This window comes from Schistocerca serialis, chromosome 2 (genome assembly GCF_023864345.2).
Source record: "Schistocerca serialis cubense isolate TAMUIC-IGC-003099 chromosome 2, iqSchSeri2.2, whole genome shotgun sequence".
Taxonomy (NCBI): Eukaryota; Metazoa; Arthropoda; class Insecta; order Orthoptera; family Acrididae; genus Schistocerca; species Schistocerca serialis.
In genome coordinates, this window is record NC_064639.1 from 868666059 (window position 1) to 868674637 (window position 8579).

The window sequence follows — 8579 nt, forward strand, 5'->3', positions numbered from 1 at the left end:
GAGCTTAGGTTAGACATTATGTGAGTTTCTACTCATCATGTTGCATGTGCTAATTTGCAAATCATCATATCGAACTCTGAACTGTTTTGAGCTGGTGAATATTTTGTGTATTGTGATTACGAAATTGGGTTAGCTTTTTTATATCTTTGATCACTATTTAGTTTCGGGGTTTTGCTACCATTCTCTCAATGTAGCTTCATTGCATTTGATAAGGGCATTTTCTGTCTGTATTTTCACTGAATATCGTAGGACAGCTACCTGTTAATCTGCGATGTCATTTCTTGAATAAACATTATTCAACATAATTCTCTGTCATCCACATCAGTAGAAAGGAGATGGGGTTACGGGTGCAATGTTGATATCAGAATAATATGCAAAATAATTAAACTGATCAATCAAGCACCCCCCAACCCCTACAACACCCACCCCCGCCCCCGACCACGCCCATTCCGGACCCCGGATGACCACACGCGTTTTTCTTAGCGCGCATGTGTGCCTCAGGCCCCTCCTCCCCTCCCCGTCTTCACCTTCCCCCTCTCCTAACCTACCCTATTGCTGGGAATATCGAATTTTGGTGGGAATTTCTTTGTCCCAGGGCTGTGCTGACGCGCCATCTCACCCTCCACTCAGGAATTTTGCGGGAAATTAAAATTGGCTTTGCCCTTTCCCGGACTTGAACCTTTGTCCTCCTGGTTGGAAAGCCGAAGTTCACCCCCCTTAAAACAATTATGTTACAAGGGGCACTTGGCACTGATGGGAAATTAAAATTGGTGGTACACTTTCCTCGACTCGAAGCCTGATTCTATTGGATGGAAAGCCCAGGTGCACCCCCTAACACATGGAAATTGTCCGGAGAAGCTTAGAATTAACGGGAAATTAAAAATGGTGGTGCCCTCCCTGGGAATCGAACCTTGATTCTACTGGATGGAAAGCACAAGTGCACCCCTCCCCGCGCTCCCTCCAACACATGGAAACTGCCCAATTGCAGGAGAGGAAGAGAGACACACTCGAAATCTACCCTTCACCTACAAGCTGGCGGGAAAAAGGCAGAGGTGTAAGGTACTATCTTTATTCTTTTTGGTGGGAAATACATTCAACTGATGAGGTGCTGGTGTTGGACAGAGAAGAGTTTAATAAGTGTGTTACCTGTAAGCATACACTATCTATCGCTGTTGGATGTCAGAGTTCGCTACAGCCGCCTACTCAAAAGCCATCCTGCAGCCCAGGAAATCAAAGACAATACACTCTATCACAACTGATGAAAAAACGCGTCACAGTTCTAATTACACTTCGAAAATGTGAAAAAAAGGAAACCAGCACTTGTCATGAACGAGTCATAATGCAACACATGTACTGGGAGAATTGTCGTCCTAAAGGACTGCAGAGGGGGCGGTAGTTGGACGTGCGTTCTCCTCGATGTACAATCACAAACTGCTGAAAACCAGGGCCCTCTCACCTCCCCCCACGCCTCCCCCTCCCCCTCAACCATGCCTCCCTCCATCCACCGACAGGGAGGACACATGCATCTTCAAACGACCAGATGCTCCGCAGAACGTCTCGTTCCCCCACTGCCCACCCGCTGCTGTTTTTCTGAGGCTCAACTTCCTACCTGTCTACTGCCGTAGGCCCAACCAGGCCCTCCACTGTCACTCGCGATACGCGGCATGCCTTGAGGCAACGGTCCTAGACAACACAAAAGGAAAATTTACCGGCATAACTCCATCCATCCGGAGAACGTTCCAGATGGTCCGCAGCATTCGGCTGTCCACTGTCTGGCTGCCGCCTTAAAGCGACACTCCTATGCCAACACAATAGCGTGTATAGTCAACTAAACAATAGGAGATAATAGGACGGGCACCTCAAGTGCAACTTGTTCATCTAAAGTACAGTGACACAGCCGCTCCTAATGGTTAGTGAGCACACCTGCAACGGCGACCTTACACATACTAGGTAGGCCTCAACGCGTCCAATAGGCCTCTCGTTCTACTATGGAAAACACTTTCATTTGATGTCAATGCATCTGTAATCAAGTGCGTATTAAAAAAAAGGAAAATATAATTTCAACGATAATAATTGTCCAATTTCTTTTAGTCGTATGGGATAAATCGGTATAGTTTTTACGTTCGACTGCAGGATACAATTTGCATCTCATTATTTTGTGATGTCCAAGAAAGTGCACAGTCACCGATCATAAATGCTAAGCAGAGACATATCCACTATGTGTAAACTCAGGAGAAAATGATCTTTGACTATGTTCCTGCGAAAATTACCGATCACCGCAGAATCTTTTCGTTATCCCGAAATATGTTAAAACTGTATATTTTGAATGTCATTTTCCTTGTACCTATTGCGTCGCTTTACAACAGTCTTAATTTAATTTCATATTCCTTGCTAGAAATATGTACGTCATTTGAAGATGACCGTCTCTACAATGCGCATCCGTGAATACATGTAACTTCCTTGTCAGAATTTGTACCATAGCGGCTGACCCATGCTAATCTCTCTCGCTCGTGAGTTGTCATCATTGGACGACAAACAAACATTCCGCCTCTCACATCCTTTACACCCACAGTGTCCGTGCTATTTAACTCCTCTGCTGCTGACGTAAGCGGCCAATGTTACTTAGATCACGGCCGACTTCACAAACAGGAACTAAAATTAAACGCACCTTGAAATATTATTGCCGCTCTGAGTGGCCGCGCGGTTAGAGGCGCTCTTATTGATATTTTAGAAATCGACTGTTAGTTGATAGGTGTATCCATACATATTATAAAAATGTATGTACAGTTACTTCCACAATAAAGTGTTCGCTATAATGTCAAATGTAACGTCTGCAGGGATATCTCTGGTAGTGGTCTCGAATCTGTAACCAATGCGCTTTTGCACAGTGTATAGATTAATAGCGTGAGAGTTGAATGTGTTCTTTTGTCGGTTGCAGTTTTGGCTGTTTGCACTTATTTACAGCCAGTTTAAACGCTAAAAAATGTGAAATATTTATCAAAAATGCCTTCTGTGGTCCGTTAAGGATCTATTTGGTTCAAGCGAGTCAAACTGGGTGCTCCAAGAGGATAATGATCCGAAGCATCGCAGCCATCTCTGTACAGAGTGGAAACAAGAGAGTGGGGTGTCCACGATGGATTGGCCTGCAACGTCTCCGGATGCAAATCCGATCGAAATTTTTGGTCATATATTGAGATAAAGTTTAAAGGAAAGCAGCTGTCTTATAAAATGAGGACGATATGGAGATCGTTAACGAGAGAATATGCAGAAAATCTCGTGAAAAGCTTGCCAAAAAGGCGCCAAGCTATAATCCATAACGGCGGTGATTGGATTAAGTATTAGGTAATTGTGCAATTAGTAATAACATGTATTTTCTTTTAAACATGTATTTATAATAGTGTCTTTTATTTCATACTGATAATGGCGTACAGCGTCTTGTGGAACTGACTATATGTATGTGTGTGCGTAATTTCGACATCTCCTTCAAAACCAATGGACCAATTGCAACCGAACTTGGTACACATAACGCTTACTGTCAGGCAACAATCGCTGTGGGGGTAAGAGCCACTAACCTAACTTAGTTCAAGAAATATAACGTCATAAACAATGCGATGCGTAAAAAAATCTGCATCGAGAATGGCGTTCAAATTTATTGCTTCTGTGCTAGTGACTCTATTCGCAATAAATTTCGCAGATAGTACCCAAATACGTCGCTAAACGCACCTGCAAAATTATATCATAGTACCAGAGGTAGTTCAGCAGATTCGACGTCATAAACACTGAAAAACTGTCTCATTGTGCACGACGTTTTAATTTATTACTTTTGTACTAGTTACTCTATTCGCAACACGTTTTACAGACAATATTCACATACGCCGCTGAAAGTACCTACAAAATTATATCATTGTATGACACATAGATTATGGGATATGACGTCATAAACCAGAGATGTGCGAAAAAATGTTGCATCATTCATGACGTTTAAAAGTTATTACATCTTTGCTACTAACTCAATTCACAACATATTTGTCAAAGAATACGCACATATACCGCTGAACGTATCTACACAAATATGACATTCTACGAGACACATTTTAAGAGATATTACGTCATAAATAAAGAGACGCATGAAAAAGTGCCATATCACTACTGGCCATTAAAACTGCTACATACGAAGATGACGTGCTATAGACGCGAAATTTAACCGACAGGAAAAAGATGCTGTGATATGCAAATGATTAGCTTTTCAGAGCATTCACACAAGGTTGTTTGACATGAGGAAAGTTTCCAACCGATTTCTCATACACTAAACAGCAGTTGACCGGCGTTGCTGGTGAAAAGTTGTTGTGATACCTCGTGTAAGGAGGACAAATGCATGCATACCATCACGTTTCCAACTTTGATAAAGGTCGGATTGTAGCCTATCGCGATTGCGGTTTATCGTATCGCGACATTGCTGCTCGCGTTGGTCGAGATCCAATGACTGTTAGCAGGATATGGAATCGGTGGGTTCAGGAGGGTAATACGGAACACCGTACTGGATCCCAACGGCCTCGTATCGCTAGCAGTCGAGATGACAGGCATCTTATCCGCATGGCTGTAACGGATCGTGCAGCCACGTCTCGATCCCTGAGTCAACAGATGGGGACGTTTGCAAAACAACAACCATCTTCACGAACAGTTCGACGACGTTTGCAGCATCATGGACTATCTGCTCGGAGACCGTGGCTGAGGTTACCCTTGACGCTGCATCACAGACAGGAGCGCCTGCGATGGTGTACTCAGCGACGAACATGAGAGCACGATTGGCAAAACGTCATTTTTTCGGATGAATCCAGGTTCTGTTTACAGCATCATGATGGTCGCATCCGTGTTTGGCGACATCGTGGTGAATGCACATTGGAAGCGTGTATTCGTCGTCGCCATACTGGCGTATCACCCGGCATGATGGTATGGGGTGCCATTGGTTACACATCTCGGTCACCTCTTGTTCTCATTGACGGCACTTTGAACAGTGGGCGTTACATTTCAGATGTGTTACGACCCGTGGCTCTACCCTTCATTGAATCCCTGCGAAACCCTACATTTCAGCAGGATAATGCACGACCGCATGTTGCAGGTCCTGTACGGGCCTTTCTGGATACAGAAAATGTTCGACTGCCGCCCTGGCCAGCACATTCTCCACATCTCTCACCAGTTGAAAACGTCTGGTCAATGGTGGCCGAGCAACTGGCTCGTCACGATACGCCAGTCACTACTCTTGATGAACTGTGGTATCGCATTGAAGCTGCATGGGCTGCTGTACCTGTACACGCCATCCAAGCTATGTTTGACTTAATGCCCAGGCGTATCAAGGCCGTTATTACGGAAAGAGGTGGTTGTTCTACGTACTGATTTCTCAGGATGTATACACCCAAATTGCGTGAAAATGTAATCACATGTCAGTTCTGGTATAATATATTTGTCCAATGAATACCCATTTATCATCTGCATTTCTTCTTGATGTAAGAATTTTAATGGCCAGTAGTGTATTTATCTTTGCCATTAAGATGCTCCTATAGTCGCCTCAACTAAACGAAATCCCTAACATCTGCCAGCGCTTTTGATATCTTTCAACTGCGTAGCGCAAACTGCTGTAGGCAAAGAGAATGGATATCTGTAGAGCTATGAAGAGGCGTTATATAGAGACGTTTTCCAAATTTCGTTGTAGACATGCGAAGCACCTGCGCCCAGCGTATTGAAATACACTGCTCCTTAATTTGGATAATGTACTTACACACTCAATTGATAATTACGATACACAGACAAATGAATAAACAAATTGTAACCATACAGCATCGCTGGATTAGCTGTCAATCGTAGCTGTCAAACCCACAACAGTATGTCCAAGAGATAAAAGACCTAGCTTAAATCTGCGAACAACAGCAATTAATAGAGATTAAGAGGAATATTTAAGAACTTGGCTGCAGTTGGAAACTGTTGTGAAACAAGCGCTGTATCACTGGAGGGATACAGAGGCGAGCGAGTGTGCCAGGATTTACCCCATTTCACCGCTAGTAGCGCCACGGCAGCACAACGCGTCTGTGCGTATCACACAAGTATTGCACCATAATTTAGTAATGGAATGAAAAGTTACAGTTGCTTTTCCAAACTTTGTTAGCATGTGATTTAGTATATTAATTTGTAAACTGTCAAATCTCAGTATGATCGGGTCAATATTTTCCCCTGAATACATCGTTTTAAGAAAATAATAAGTGGCGCTAAATAATAAGGCTAGAAACCCAAAAACTGGTTATAATGTGCAGACGTATGTCAAAATTAACTGGTGCAAGTCTCAAAGTGATTAAACAAATATTTTGGTTAGAATCCGCGTTTTTAAGAAAAATTGAAGGAGTTAAATATTAGACGTAGAAATATGAAAATTTGTATGCAGCTTCAGTTCAACATAAAAACATTAATTATGTAACCTCACTGAGCCACCTCTAATAGTTTTCGAGTAATCTGCAGAAAACTAAATTTGGAACTAAAACGTCCATATTTGTAGTAGATTAAGTTCAAATGTTCAAATGTGTGTCGAATCTTATGGGACTTAACTGCAAAGGTCATCAGTCCCTAAGCTTACACGCTGGCCAGAGTGGCAGAGCGGTTCTAGGCGCTACAGTCTGGAACCGCGCGACCGCTACGGTCGCAGGTTCGAATCCTGCCTCGGGCATGGATGTGTGTGATGTCCTTAGGTTAGTTAGGTTTAAGTAGTTCTAAGTTCTGGGGGACTGATGACCTCAGAAGTTAAGTCCCATAGTGCTCAGAGCCATTTGAACCATTTCAACCTAAGCTTACACACTACTTAACCTAAATTATCCTAAGGAAAAACACACATACCCATGCCCGAGGGAGGACTCGAATATCCGCCGGGACCAGCCGCACAGTCCATGACTGCAGCGCCTAAAACCGCTCGGCTAATCCCGCGCGGCGGTAGATTAAGTATCTGTTATATTAATGCTAGAAAGTTTGGTTAAAGCAGGTGATGAAACCTATTAAATAGCAGAGCTATAACTGGTTTCAAGGCTTGGATGAAAATAATATCAAACACAACGTCTCTTAAAGTTGTAGTTCAGAGGTCAGGCTCTACTGTCAGTTCCGTTCTGAAAATTCTAGACGGCAAAGTTTAAATGCTGGCGAGCTAAAGCTTTTACTGTGATTTTAACAAATTTAACTAAATGCATACAAAAATTACGAAGATACTAAATTAATACACAACTGTGTACGAGAAAGCGGCCGTTTAGAGGCCGCTACCGTGGGCATAGGGCGGACAAGAGCAGGTGTTCCCTTGGCCGTCCGCTGCGCCGTATATATACGAGTAAATACAGCCCGAGAGCCAAGACTAGTCTTCACTTCGCACCCAGCCATTCGACAATATTCTAATATTTCAAATATTTTCTCCTATTACTTATGAATGATAATATATTATTATTAGTAACCCGCCGCCCCACAAAACGACCTATACAACAGCAAGATAATAAGACAGCGACAGCGCCACGATGCTATATGAAAGTAAGTACTAGCACACAGTAAAACAAAATTGTTGTTTGTTATAATGTTATAACTTTCAACAAAGCGTATTTGGTTGCAGATAGCCTGAAGATGGCAACAATGCCGAAATAGGACTACTGCTAATGTAAAACGTTTAGCAAGTAACAATTATAGCAGCATTGTACTACGTTACCGTCTTTTATTTTATTGATGTCTTTTATTTTATTATACATTTGTACATTAAGTTTATTTCTTTGTTTCATAATTTCACAGGTGTTTTGACGAAGGCATGTAAAAGAAGTTTTTTCGATATTACATTACAAACAAAGCTCATTTTTTGTTTTCGTTTTTAACAGAAAATTGACGAAATGAATACCCCTGTAATGCCGAGTTTGGTCAGCTAGTCTTATCATAAAATATGGCTGAGAATCGCGGGCCGCATGAACTCTTGAGGCGGGCGGAAGTTTGACGACCAGTGATGTGGGCCTATGTGGTCTGAGCTGGAACTCACCGCCTCGGCGCAGGTAGCCAGCCGAACCCCCCCGGCGCTTGACTGGAGTGGACTGGAGCGTCCAGCGACCGTCACAGCACGGAGCCTCATTGGATAACTGCCGCCACTTTGCAGGACACGCGCGACCTTCGCACGGTCCGGGCTGCACATTAAACACTTGAGCAAACTACGGACAGTTGTTCCGCAGCCGGCGGTCACTTGAACGCCGGCACAACGCAACAAGGCGTGGGGCCGTCACGTGAGGGGAGTAGGGCAGCGGCGGAGGGAGAGGGCGGGACAAACAGCAAGTCATGTCTGCCGGGAAGGGACCTTCCAACGCGCTCCCGTGGGGCATCCTGCTCTATCGCCAACCTGCATTCGGTGTTCCTTAGCAGCTGATCTGCCTTTAGAAACGGGGTCCACACCCCGTGTCTGCGGCATTCCGTTGTAAATTCACTCCTGATCACAACGAATCTGTAAACGTGAATACGCCATTGCTGCTCTACTGCAGTCCCTTTCGTTATACACTGAAGCGCCGAAGAAATTGGTATAGCCATGC

The 8579-nt window shown here is 43.7% G+C and overlaps 1 protein-coding gene across 1 annotated transcript in view; it reads right to left on the reverse strand.

Annotated features, from left to right (window-relative positions):
• The window catches only part of LOC126458187 (carcinine transporter-like), a 116209-nt gene extending 108068 nt beyond the window's left edge, over positions 1-8141 (reverse strand). Inside the window, exon 1 of the mRNA XM_050095063.1 lies at positions 8042-8141. The gene's annotated coding sequence lies outside the window, so the exon portion shown is untranslated. The remainder of the gene's footprint in view (positions 1-8041) is intronic.
• Positions 8142-8579: the final 438 nt, after the last annotated feature.